Source organism: Parambassis ranga, chromosome 18 (assembly GCF_900634625.1).
Source record: "Parambassis ranga chromosome 18, fParRan2.1, whole genome shotgun sequence".
NCBI lineage: Eukaryota > Metazoa > Chordata > Actinopteri > Ambassidae > Parambassis > Parambassis ranga.
In genome coordinates, this window is record NC_041038.1 from 5,585,140 (window position 1) to 5,598,796 (window position 13,657).

Genomic DNA, 13,657 nt, shown 5'->3' on the forward strand with positions numbered 1-13,657 from the left:
GTCATTGTCATTGAAAATGACAGGCACTGTCTAAGAGGATGGAGAGCAGCATCCTGTCGCACAGAAGACCACAGACAAGGCGTAAGACATTTTTCTTAAGAATGTGTCCATGCACACCAAACACCAGTACACTAAGTGTCTGTCTGATATTCAGAGGAGATTCTGCGAGATTTCTCCAAATGTTTCTAACTGCAAACAAGACTCAGGTCCACTATCTCTAACCAGAGGTGACAGAACAATTGAAACACCAGAGTCTCTAGTTCCCAGAGAAGCCTATTTCAATGAGTTCTCTAAGCAAGGTGAGGGCCCACCACACTGATCTTCAGAGACAGCTATGGGCGTTTTTATATTTTTGCCCATAAACAAATGAGGAGCTGAGATTCTAATCTACAGTGAAGCAGAAGTCTGTAAAATCACAACATGGTTTATGGTTTTTTCTTCTCAGCCTATTTAAATGTGGGAGTTGCAGCTTTCTGCACTGATTCTTTGCTTTGAGGTCTCCGTTTGGAATGATCCTTCACACAATAGAACAAATGAATGTCGAACAAGAAACACGTGTTAGATATCTGAATACAACACAGTAGCAAGTGTATTGGTGGTTGCATTATCTACAGACAGCATAGAGCGACTTCAAAGCAGCTCTAAAGGGGACGGGTGGAGGAAACAGCAAGGAGGCCAAATCAGTGTGAAGAAGAACTAGCCTAGTTTTTAACTGGCTTTTGAGCTGTGCCAACTGATTGTCTGCCAAAGTCTGTGTAACACACGGCACAGTGTATTGTTCATCCAGGGAGGCGATCCAAAGGCAGCTTGAAAGCTGTGGTTGTTAAGAAGACTGAAAAATGCAGTGCGACGTGTCAGAACCTGCAGCACTGGTACCGAAGGAACACTTTTTCTTTTTTCTCATCCTTAACTGTCCCACTGGGCTAAGGTGACATAATACTTTGTGCTTGTGTGAGTACATGTGCAGGGACATTTGGAAGACTAATTAAAATATGAGGTAATCTCTGTACTACACAGACAGAAATAGTACTTGAAGTGTTTATATGTGCTTTTTTCATGACATGCTAAAAGAACTCTTGCATTGATTTCCACTATGGAATAACATCTGTTTTAAATGCAGTGCTACCTGAGGAGGATCATCATCATTCTGAAATTGCTGGCCTGGCCTCCATGAAATATCTTAATATTTCATGGATAGCAGCAATTATCTTTCAGCCTTTAAATGCTACACTCAAAGACCCCTCTGCTCGGTGCTACAGTCATCATTTACAGCCATATTTGAGAAGTAAAGGGCTCCCATTGCCATAGAAACCATGTAGAAATGTAGCTTTCGCTGAAGATATTGTTGTGGCTTGTTTGGCAGCATAGTAGTGAGGCAGGGAGGATCGCACGTCGAGGCGATAGGGGAGGGTTAATTGGCACTGAATCTGTAATGTTTTGATGGTGTGCTTTGAGGGGGAGACATGCAGTGGGAGCACCGAATGGTGTGTGGCAGTAATTTGAATAAAGTATCCCTTTATGCTTTTTTTTTTTTTTTTTTTTAAAAAAGATTCTCGTTATGCTTTGAATGGCTTGATAACATAGTGAACCTCTCCTGTCCTCATTGTGACTGTTAGATGCAGTGATGTATCACCTACATTCTAATCAATTGGACTCAGCCTCCAGCAGTTTAAATTGGCATTTGGAGTTGAATTAACCGAGTTGTCTCAGACCTTTTCTTGAGACTCATTAATCAATGACTTGTAGTGTTCAGCAATAACAGAAACAAAGTTTTTATTCTTTTTGAACAGTTGTGCCATTGCTTCAGCTGAGTACACAAGCATTCTGGGAATCTAATTACAAAGGCAACATAAAGACTGTGATCATATTCCTGCTTTGGTTCTGCCAATAAAGGAAGTTCTGGGAACTAAGCGAAGCGTCCCACTGTGAAGCTCCACCAAAAAAGTAGGCATGGCACAGGCCGACCTGTGTTGGCCATAGTTGTGTTACTATGAACATACTCTATGCCGAATTAGGGTGTGGACTCTTTGAGTGACAGGTGATGCTACAATAGGTCAGATAGCATCGCCAGCCTGTGATCTGCTACACTCACACTCCACTGTGTATCAGCCAGGAACTCTAGGACTGAAGTCAGGCCAGAGGCACCACTCTTCCAGAAACATGGGTGACATCACAGAGGGTGTGTCTACCTTTGTATGCTGTGTGAAACTTGCACTGTTTCTGTCATTCCTCCTGTGACTCTTGTAGATCTGTGTAGATCAATGTATACATTTTTTTCACACTTAATGTGTACCATGGCTTTTAGGGGAGTGAGAAAAGGACAAATTAGAATAGAGGAGATAAAAGCAGTCATTTTTTTCATTTGTAATTATTCTGACTGAGAATATGCAGCCATTCTCAAACTCCATGGTCTTCATTAGCAAAGCTCTTTAATATTTCATGCACATCCATTCACAGAATCCTCAGTTCTATTAATTTTCAAGACTTTACTCTGCTCAGCAGATATAATAGAAATCTGTGTGTGTGTGTTAGATGTATTAGCATCTGTATGTGTGTTGTTCTTTTTTGCATAGTGTGCCATATTGTGTATGCATGTGTGTGCAAATATGCTTGTTTGTCCAGCTATGAATTTGCAGATAATGCATTTGGACATGGTTGGTCGAATGAGTGTAAAGCTGTGTTCTCTCAGCATACCTAAGAGTTGGATGGAACTCTTAGTGTGTGTGTGTGTTAGTGTGTGTGATGTCCCCTTGGGGTGTGAATTAGCTTGCGGTGTAAAGGCCATGCTTCAAGCTGAGACAGAACTCTGATCAACTGTGTCGAAAAGACGGATAATGTAAAACTACTCCCTCCCCTCTCTCATTATTTACACCAACAGGGGCAGCACCCCTCTTTTTCAACACCCCCCACCCTCCTCCCGCACTTTCCCCATCTCATCAGCACCCATCTCCCTCATCCCTTCCTTGTCCGCTCTCTCGGCGTTGTTCCTGCCCTTCTCTCCCTCATCGATCTCCCTCCCTCACTCCCCTCCTCTTCTTATCACATAGGAGACTATCCTTCGTCTCCCCTGTAGAGAGGTCAGGCACAGCACAACAGCACCTATCAATACATGAATTAATTCCCATCCAAATAACTGATAAAACACATTAACAGTTCACTACAATGCACAGATGTGGTGATTTCCTTTCCAAGAACAACTTTTTCACAGCATTATTAATCTAATCAACACTTGTTGATTGTCAGAATATTTTTAGCAACTGTTTTTACAGATTCACAGGACATGGGGGTAGAAAGATGCAACAAATACTACAGCCAACAGACATATTCTTTTTTAAAAGTTGTCTTTTATTCATTTATTGATTACAAAAACAGTTCACAGTTTCAAATGCTGTTCATTTTTCCAATACTTCTATTGTAGATTCTTGTGTAATCACTCTTGTTTAACATATAATGATTACATAGGTAATCTCTCTTGTAATCTGGTTTGATTTGCTCCTCAAATTTGCACTACAGAACAAAACAAGTGCACCTTTTTTAATACAGCTTCAATTTCTGCAACAGTAAACCTAAACAGTCATCATTCTTCACTTTCCTTTGCTCCTCTCCTCCCCAGTGCTCCAAAGGACAAATAGTGTCCATCAGTGCAGGGGTGATGCTGCTGGGAGTGCATGCTCCTTTGGAGAACATTCATCCTCTGCCCCCCCACCACACAGTGGCACACACTCTCACACACACACACAGACAGTAATAGCCTCTGTCTAGCTCTGTGCCTTATCCCTGCACTCCTTGCTCACATCAGCTCATCCTTCCTCAGCTTCATCTCTTTGGTTTTTTATTTCTCAGTTCCACCTCTCTCTCACTCTCTCTCTCTCTCTCTCTCTCTCTCCCCCTCTGGTGATGGAGAGAGAGTGAGATCCAAAGTGCGCCTGCTCTGTCGCCGCCACCGCTTCAGAGGAGGAGAGAGGTTTATTCAGCAGCTGAATGAGGGAAGGAACGGAGGGAAGGATGAACAGATAGAGGGACGACTCACTGAATCCATGAACGGATCCCGACCAGGGCTTTTTTCCAGAGTACCGAACCGGTGAGAAGACGCAGAGAACGTGGGTATTGCTGCTCTTTTTACTACAAATGTAACCAATAAGAATTGTTTAGTTGCTTCTGTTACTCACATGTGAGAGCTGTTTGTGTGACAGGAGACAGTCGGTTGTAAAGGCATGTAGCTGCTGCGCGAGGTGCAGGAATCACTTGGCAGTTAATTGCAGCGGGTGTTTGCACAGATCAGTGCGTAAATTTGGAGCAAAGAGTCAGATCAGGCGATCTTAGAGTAAAAAGACTGACGAGGGTAAATAAGACCGCGAAGGAATTCACTGGACACCGGCGTGCCCTGCATGACCGGGGGTCTTCCTCAGGTATGTGCGACAGCGCAGAGCCCTGCCCTCTCCGGGAGACGCCTTTTCTTTAGCCGCTCCAATTAAGCATTTACCCGGCGCACAGCCTGGAAGGAGCGAAGGTGCGTCTAGCATCAGGGAGTCCTGACCGGCGCCGGCGGAGCAGAACGAGGCTCCCTCAGCTGGAGTGGCAGCCTCGGTGCTAAAAGGGTGAGCGACATTTCCCCAAAAACCTATAAGGGTATTTCTAACCCTGCGGAGCGGGGCTGTGAACCCGTTGGCCGGGGAGATTAGGGTTAGGGATATTGACAGGAGGTTATTGCATGCGAGCCAAGTCAGAATAGACGTCGCAGCCAAATTGCACAATAGCAGCAGGTGGATTATTCTACACATATAACTTTATCTCTTGGAGGATTATTGTGTTTACATGTTTTGTTGCGACAATGATTGTGTAAGTTTTGATGCAGATGATGGTGGAGAGCATTGTGACTGGAGTTTCAATGATAATAATGATGATATGGGGGACAATGATATATACTAGCTGGACTAATGGCTGCCTGATTAGGATGGCACGATGATGATGATGGAGACTTTTTTCAACAATGATAAATAATTAAACTAAAGATATGTCACCCTCTCAATAATTCAAGGACCCAAGCTGTCTAAGGAAATGTAGGCTATAAATTAATTTGCATATCTCAAACCTTTCCAGCTTACATCAGCAGCGAGAAGTCTTTGTGTTAAGCAGCTTTGATGCTGTCTAGCTGGATGCTGCTACCCGGTGGGCTTTTAGTGACTGCAAGAGCCAACATGGGCCATGTCTGCAGGGTGGTGATAGAATATTTTGGACTATTCAGACATGCAAAGTTGTTGTTGTCAGCAACTTAGGCTCCAAATTGTATTCTCAAGTATCCTAGCTGGAAGATTAAATTGAAGTAAAATAATAAGGGTACTTTATTCACTTAATTTGTTAAAAAGTGAGTTGAGTTGAATTTCCATGAGGAAACGATGGTTTCTGATTTAAAAAGCTTTTTTATTGCTCTCATCCAACTGGAACACAGTAGCTGTAGCTTGTTTTGAGCTGCCTGGGTGAGCAGTCTGACTGTCAATGACTGCACTGCCAGAGAATCCAGGTGTTTGGAAGTAAAATCACATGCATTTATTCATTATTTTTCTGAGCAGCCTAACCCTTGAAGCATCAATATTGACATTGATTTGGTCAAGCTGTCACATTTATAGTTTGTCTCCAGGTTTGTGTGTGCGCTCTTAAGGTTTGCTGCTTCCATACCTTGTTATTCTGCTGTTGCTACCAAAAATATCCAAGACTTATTCTCTCTGTCTCTCTCTCTATCTGTCTGTGCCTTGTTCTTTTCCTGTGACTGTGTCTTCAAGTAATCCATTAATGACTTAAAAAACACACTCACGTCTTGACTGGAAAGCGGTAACCCACATCTCGGCCTCTATTCTTGTCCATGTTAAGCTGATTATGCGCACTGATAACACTGGTCTCCGGTTACTTGTGTTGTTGTAGTAGTTACTTTCAGCATAGTCTGTCAGTCCAGAGAGGGACAGGAAAGTCCCTGTGGTCATAATCATCTTCTCTCCTGTGAATGTGTGTGTGTGTTACGTGCTGGTAGGGGTTGTTAGCCCTGGAGATAGATGGCATGGTGACTGGTGTGGCAGGATAGAAAATGATGTTGACAAGTTGTGCAGTTGGAAGGATTGACTGTGCTGTATTATTAGATAAGAACATACATTACATGTGGTTTTTAATTCAGTAATTATAATTACACAGCAGGCTGCACTGTAGTTTAAGTGGTTTGCTAGTCTCTTGATATACTAATCACTAACCAATTATTTTTCTGGCCTCCAGGGTTAAAACAGCTCCTGATGGTGATAATGTTATTGATTCTGAAAGTCATCATTTTCAGTGTTGGTCTTTAGAGCTTCAAAGTGTTCAATATTATTTTAATTTGAAAGACATTATGACTTGTTTTAATGGTTTATTTTTAATAAATACAGAATTGAACTAGTAGTCTGTGATATAAATTAAAATATACTTTTTTTTAGCCTTGTTAGAGCTTTAATTATTACTCAGCATCACCAAATACAGCCTGTTTTCCCAAACATATCCCCACAGGAGTCATCAGGGACCGAAATCACAAAGATTCTGAGAATCCCCTCAGAGAGCTCTTAGATCTTAGTACGGACTCTTAGCTTAAAAGTGATTTAAGAACACAAGAAGGAGCAGACTGAACATTTGATCTTAGTGAGGAGGCGTGGTTGACCCCATTGCTAAGTGTGATGCATTGTTTTAGGAGATGTGATTGGCTGACAGGAAAAACAACAGAATACATCTGAAGCCTTGTTTCAAATGATAATGTGATCATAAACACAAATAGCTTGGATATAATCAACCTATATGATATTAATGCGGGACTACTTTCTAAGCTGTTAACAGCTGTAAACTGTTTTTCACTTTAAGAACTCTCTTAAGGGCCATGTAGTTTGGTGAATCACTTTTATCTTTACTAGGTTAGGAGTTAGTTTAGAAAATGTCATAATTCTGAGAATTGTCTTAGAATTTCACCACTAAGGAAAATTCTTAGCGCTAAGAATCTTTTTGAATATGTAGCTTCTGGGACGCTTCGTGTCTGGTGTAAATACTCTTAATGACAAAAATGGAAGCATTTCACAGCGGCTGTTGCTACGCTTCTGTTACGCGTCCGGCTATAGAAAATGTCATAATCCTGAGAATTTTCTTAGAATTTCACTACTAAGGGAATATCGTAGCATTAAAACTCTTTGTAAATATGGCCCCAGATTTTTACCTATCGCAAACTTTTTCTCGTCAACAACCTTTTAATTTAGTTTCTCTTGTTTTCGGAAAATGTTTTTTTATTCCAAATTTAAAAAATCAGGCATTTTAATCTCACTGCAGCCTAACAGTGAGTCCCCCCTGAGATTTAAAGCATGGCCTTCTGCCTACAGGTTGATTAAGTAAGTCACTATAACAATAGAATGCAAGGACGGTGATATATTGTGCTGTTCATCTCTTCTCTTGCTTGACAGAAAGTCATTGCCCTGTCCTGTTGTATTTCATGCAGGGTTCAACATTTATTTAAAAAAAAGTGCCAGACACCACACTGCCCAAACACCGCATCACATAGTGCCAGCTCAACGCCTGCTGGATTGGTAGAGCATGTACTGTGACTGACAGCCAGGAGACTGCTGGGAATGAAAAAAGAAAAGTTTCAAAAGTGTTAAAAGTGTTGTGACCAAAGTGCAGAAGAATTTAAAATCAGTAAAGCACCACTACCAAGTATCAAAGGAAGCTAAATGCCCTGATAAAAATCAATAATCACTTACACAGAGGGCTGGAACAATATAGTTTCAGATATATTCTAGTTGAATTCCCTCTCTGTGTTTAAAAATCCTATAAAGATGAGTAGTGCTGACCTAATATCCCCCTTATTCCCCTCCTGGGACCAAACAGGTTGGCCAGGCCCCTCACATCATTCATCCCACTCAATTTCCAATCACTCCCAAAGCCTCACTTCAGGGATTCATTTGACACGTTTATTGCCAAATGGCGTGATTTCCAAGCTGGGTAGCAGGTTCAGACGTATCAACAGTGATCTCATTTTGCATGGCTGACTGATTTGGCCTCTCTCACTTGTGTACCTCACTTAGTCCTTCAGGGAGAAAGTAGCTGATGATGAACTGAGTTGTTAATGGCTCAGGGCACCGAATGTGGCATGCAGCAGTTTGTTTAGTCCACATATTGACCACACCAGGTAACTGGATTAGAGCAGATACAGTGGGGAATGGGGCTATAACTCCCAACACCAATCAGTTACTGTATATTTGTTGTTTGAACTCATGCCTTTTATCACCACCACCACTTTGTTTACACATAACACCTTGTGTGAACCCATACTGTAAGACTCTCCAAAACATATCTCACTGGCAGGCCGTCCTCACCAGGATAATGTAACATCAGGTCCAAATTTCAGACCTTTAAAACAGAGTGGGTGTTTCTGCGCCCGTCGAAAAAATGAACTTTACCTAACCCCTCACACTGTTTTAATGCTGAACCTTAACTAATTATTTTACTGAAAAGCACAGTTAACAGTGTACATCTGTGCATCCCCACACATGGCTGCTGGAAGATTCCTATGCAGAATGAGTCATGGAGGTCCTCTTGCCAAGACCCCAGTGACCAGGTTATCTTATCGATCTTCAAAGGTTAGCTACATCTCGCATGACTTCTGCCTTACAGTAATAACCTTCATTACCAGTGTCTGGCATTTAAAAAAACACAAACAAAACCAAACAAACATGTGCATGCACACACTCACAAAAGTTGATGCAGAATAACAGAATATGGACAAATGAACCTACCAGTAGACACAGACACACTTGATGGCGCCGTCATCAGTCATCCCACCAGTTGATGTTTAAACATGAGCTGGACATTGATATGCTGAGAGGCTGCCCTGCTGCTGCTAAGAATAGAAAACTCCAAGGTGGAGGGGAGCCATTTGTTTTATGAGGAACCTCAGTATACGACACACACTTGGACTGTGTGAGTGTCTGTGAATCTGTCTTACTCTGTGTCTGTAGCTGTCTGTTTCTCAGCGTGTGTGATCAGTGTGCGATGATTCACAGGGCAGACTGTCCTGAAGATGTTGTTATTGTTGTTCAGGCAACAACACAGATTTACAGATGCCCATCAGTGTGAAACTGTGCTAAGTGGACAAAAGTGGCAAAAGTGAATATGATTTGTGAAAGATAGAAGAAGCGACTGATGAGGGGAAAAAACACGCCTCATTACGTCCTTTTCTCGACAATCTCTGAGGGCAGACTCGGTGCAATCTGCTCTTTTGAAAGCGTGAATGGGAAGCAAGATGTGAAATGGACAATCACAGACTTGTCCAGCCAACTGTGAAAATGGGCTCGAGTGGAGCATACATTGACCTTTAAAATCCCTCCAGCCCCGGGCCAATTTTGGAATCTAAAAAAATGAACCCAAATTCAGTCCAACAGCAGCTCCACGACATGAAAGACAATTGGGAGAAGCTCCCCTTGGCTCCAAGCACAACAAATGATGGCCATTTGGGAGGAGTGTTCTGCTCTGTGACCTTCTCAAAATGGTGGATTGTGATTTAATGACAGCTCAGGTGGAAAGGGTTAAAGGTTTTCTGAACAGACAGGCATGAATAGGTCTGTATGTGAAGTGGACAGGTGAAGAAAGCAGCTCTTTGAAAGCTGGAATAAGTGAGCGGCCACTGGTTGTTGAACAGATGAAACGCTTGTTTCAGCAGATTCACAGCTTTAATTTTCTCTTGGTTTTCTGCTCACTGTGGCTCCGAGTTCATCTACCTCTCACCCTCCCTGGTGTACTCTGTTATTTTTGTCTTATTTTCCTTCTCCACCCCGTTTGTACAGCTTTCACTCTTTAATTATCTCCATGCCTCATCTCTTCATGCCCATCTTATTCCCTCCTCTTCTATGTTTATTTCTCTCTGTGTAAAATTTCCACTGCTTTTTATAAACCCTAGATTCCTGGGAATTGAAATAAGAAAAAACACCACCTTCAAAATAAATGTCTGCTAAGGAGGGCAACATTTCACAGGGGATTTAATGCTATTTTCCTGTGCTAAAACCTAAATTAACTTATAGCTAATCAACAACAATTAACATCATTCAAATATAATGGCCAAATCAAACATACTCAGAGTGCATATAGTACAGCAGTGCAACAAACACCTCCATCCACAATGTTTTTGTCCCTCTGAAGCATCAAAAACCAGCTAAAATAGACACCACTTTCAATCTAGTTAGCACGATAAAGATGTTTATATGCTGGCTCATTCTGCCACACAGCCTCTCAGAGATATTAAAATGGATAAGAGGATATGCTGAAGGACACATGATTTTCTATGGCTGGCATTCTGTTTTTAATCCATGCTTCTTTTAGGGATTTCCTTTATAATCTAACATATATAAAACCAGGAGAATTAGAGTTAATAAATTATGATAAGCCTATTAATTTATATGTGGCTGCTTAGGTACGTGAAACTAAATGATTATTTGAAGTCGTATTTCTGGCCACATGATAAAAGAAATACACGTTCTCATGAGGGACATGGTTGCCGCTTTATCAGGCAAATGCCTGACACTTTACTGCAGGTATTTAGTTCCATGAAACTAAAACCAGGAAGAAGTTGAGGAGGGCTGCAGTACTAGCACCTGCTACCACATTCACAATCATTAATGTAAAAATATTGAAAGGTGCAGCTGTAAAAATCTGGTTTTCTATTGTGGGAAACAGGGATCTATATTCAGAAAGTAATAACTCTGCAATCACAGAAAACCAATGAAAGTGTAGACTGATGAGCCCGTATGAGTTACAGCTGCGGAATACAATTTTTTTCTACAGTTTCTCTCTTTTACTCACTCTGATTACCTCCTCGGCTGTCACGTCACTCATCAGGTTCACTCCTCTCCCTCTTGTTATCCCCTAATCCCTCTCTAGCTCACCTCTGTTTCCCAACTCACCCCATTACTCCTTGCTTCCTCCTCACCTTGTGCCCTCCTCCATCCTCTGTCTGTCACTCTTGAGTTGTTTACTACCTTTATCCCCTCTGCCTCACCCCTCTTCACTGTCTCATCTTTGTGCAATTTCCACAATCACTCCCATATGTCGTTGTTACTGTCTCTTCATGCTCAGCTCAACAGCTGAATTGAATCACTTTATCTTACATTTCATTTCCGTGTTTCTCTGTTTTTTTTCTATCCTTGTCCTCCTGCCCCTTTTCTTCATTTCATTTGGTTTAATCTGTCACAGCAGCATAGACCCAAACCTGGATTATATAATCTGATAAGAGCACACACACACACACACACACACACATACACATACAGGCTGTCCAGCCCCATTGCATGCATGACTGCAGGCTAGTTTGTCATGCAATTTGTGTGTAATGGTATGTTCACGAGTGCATGCATGTGTGATTGTGAAATCTTGCAAGTGTCGGCTTCATTGGAGCGGGTGGTTGGTCCTATACGTGTGTGTCTGTGTGTGTGTGTGAGAGAGAGAGAGAGAGAGAGAAGGAAGGATTGTGATGTCTGCTGATTTTCTGATTGGATTAAAGAAGGGATGAGTGTCGTAAGCAAAGGAAGGATAGACGTCACAATGATAAATAATAAAATGAAGCTGGAGTGGATGACAAGCGCCACTAAAGACCCATAATCCAACCGGTTGTCATGCTATCGCCCCTGTATTTGTCTCTTTAATGCACATGTGCAGCTTTTCTCTCTCAGTTTCTCCCTACTCGTGTTCAGAGATCAGCCATGAGTGTCAGCGTCATTCTGTAAAATAATAAAATAGTTTCCTTTCTTTGCTTGAAATGATGTCCTCTTTTGAAATATATTTTGGAGTGTTTTCACTACTCTCTGTTGTTTCTGTAAAAGCAAGAAAAGGACAGTGTGTGGGTTTTATCATATAGCAAAGCGCTGAGCTAATGAAAGACTCAGTTCCATTTAACTTCATTAGTTTTACCACAGCTCTGTCGCTCCCATTTCCTGAACACAAACAAATCAAACGCAGTCATGTTATCCATCTGCTCTGTTATCAAACTCTACCGCTTCTTGGCATCGCTCACAGACCCAAACTCACGCACACACACACACTCAGTCACACAGTGTGACACACCTCTTTTTGGCATTGATTTGAAGAAGCAGTAATTTCTCATCACCACAGGGGTATTTACTTTTGAAATTAAAGAAATGGAGGAGAGAGAGAGAGAGAGAGAGAGAGAGAGAGAGAGAGAGAGAGAGAGTGCAGGCGACTGCCAGCTCTTTATGAACATGGCTGAGTGAGGAGCCAAAGGACTTGTAAAGTGTTTCCAAGCAGTGACAAGGCAGGAAGAATGATAGAGAAGAAATAGAAAGGAATCGTGTGTGTAAAAGACAAATTAGTGAACACTGGCTGCCATTTTCACCATTGTTTAGTAGCCCATTACTTCTCCATGCAATAGCACAAGGAATGGTTTGTCTATATGCACCCACTCAACTTCTCGTTTCTGTTGTTGTACTTTGCATTTATCCACAAACAAGTCAACCTGAACCTTTATTTATGAATCTTTATTTATAAAGTGATAGCTGGTCCTTTCAAACCTTGATTTCTTTTATGGTTTGTAGTTTGGAAGTCACTGGGACTAAACTGCTTAGCTACTCTGAACGATTGTGACATAAACATGGAGAGAAGCTTTGCAGCATCCAGGCTGAGTGTAGTGCAAACACTCTGAGACTGAGGTTCCCTTAGGATGGCTAGCATTTATGTGTGTGTTTCAGAGAGACAGTGCTTTTATGTACACCATAGATGTGTTGAATTTTGTTGTAAGCTTTATGTGTGCACACGTTTGGCCCTGCAGCGGAAAAAAACAACACTTAAATGAACACCCAGTTCAGATGCGTTGTGCTGTGTGCACTGGTGTGTCACCAAGTCATTGTAGCAAAAAGAAATCCATACGAGTCAAGGAACACTGTAAAAGCCACATGGAGGCATGGTACGTCACTGTGAGTATGCAAAGTTTAAATGTTCACTCTGAGTGTTCATGTTCATTTATTTATGCATGATAAGTGTGTGTGTGTGTGTTAGCCTGCTAGCTCCCTCCGGCTCTTTTGCTATCCTCTGTGTGACATTAGCAAGGGATGGAAGTCTGAGCACCGTGCTGCCAGTACCTCTCAACATCATACACACATACACACACACACAGAGGCACAAACAAACAAAGAGAGGCTGGCAGATACTGGATATGAACATCTGCAATATGACTTGCGCTCGGGGAGAGCAGAGTGCGCGTGTGTGTTAGTGAGCTTGAGCAAAAACATATCTATGACTTCCCATCCATAGAAAGACTGAAAGAGATTATGCTGATTGTGGGTTGCATAACACCATACGGGTAATATGCGTTATGAGATTGCATACATTACATTATGTGGATTATCTAAAGCCACAGTTCAGTTCCGTCAAACTGCCGTGATCAGTTAGAGGGAAGCTTGCGTACACTCTCACAGCATGCAGTCCACATCTGCATACAGTTTGCATACAGTTATGTTTGTAGCTCATTAGGAATCACAGAACACCTGGACTCTATGTTACATTAAATGTACGACTGCATGAATGCATGCGTGCAGAGAACTTCACAACAGGGATTTGGATGAAGTGAGCACAACGCTCATTTCAAGTGGCACCTTCT

At 41.9% G+C, this 13,657-nt stretch overlaps 1 protein-coding gene across 3 annotated transcripts in view; it reads left to right on the forward strand.

Moving 5' to 3' along the window:
* Window positions 1-3,904: 3,904 nt before the first annotated feature.
* slc8a4b (solute carrier family 8 member 4b) overlaps window positions 3,905-13,657 on the forward strand; it is a 72,458-nt gene continuing 62,705 nt past the window's right edge. For 2 of the 3 annotated variants that reach the window (XM_028429447.1, XM_028429449.1), the window contains exon 1: window positions 3,905-4,100. The gene's annotated coding sequence lies outside the window, so the exon portion shown is untranslated. The remainder of the gene's footprint in view (window positions 4,101-13,657) is intronic. The other variant, XM_028429448.1, reaches the window with a different exon arrangement.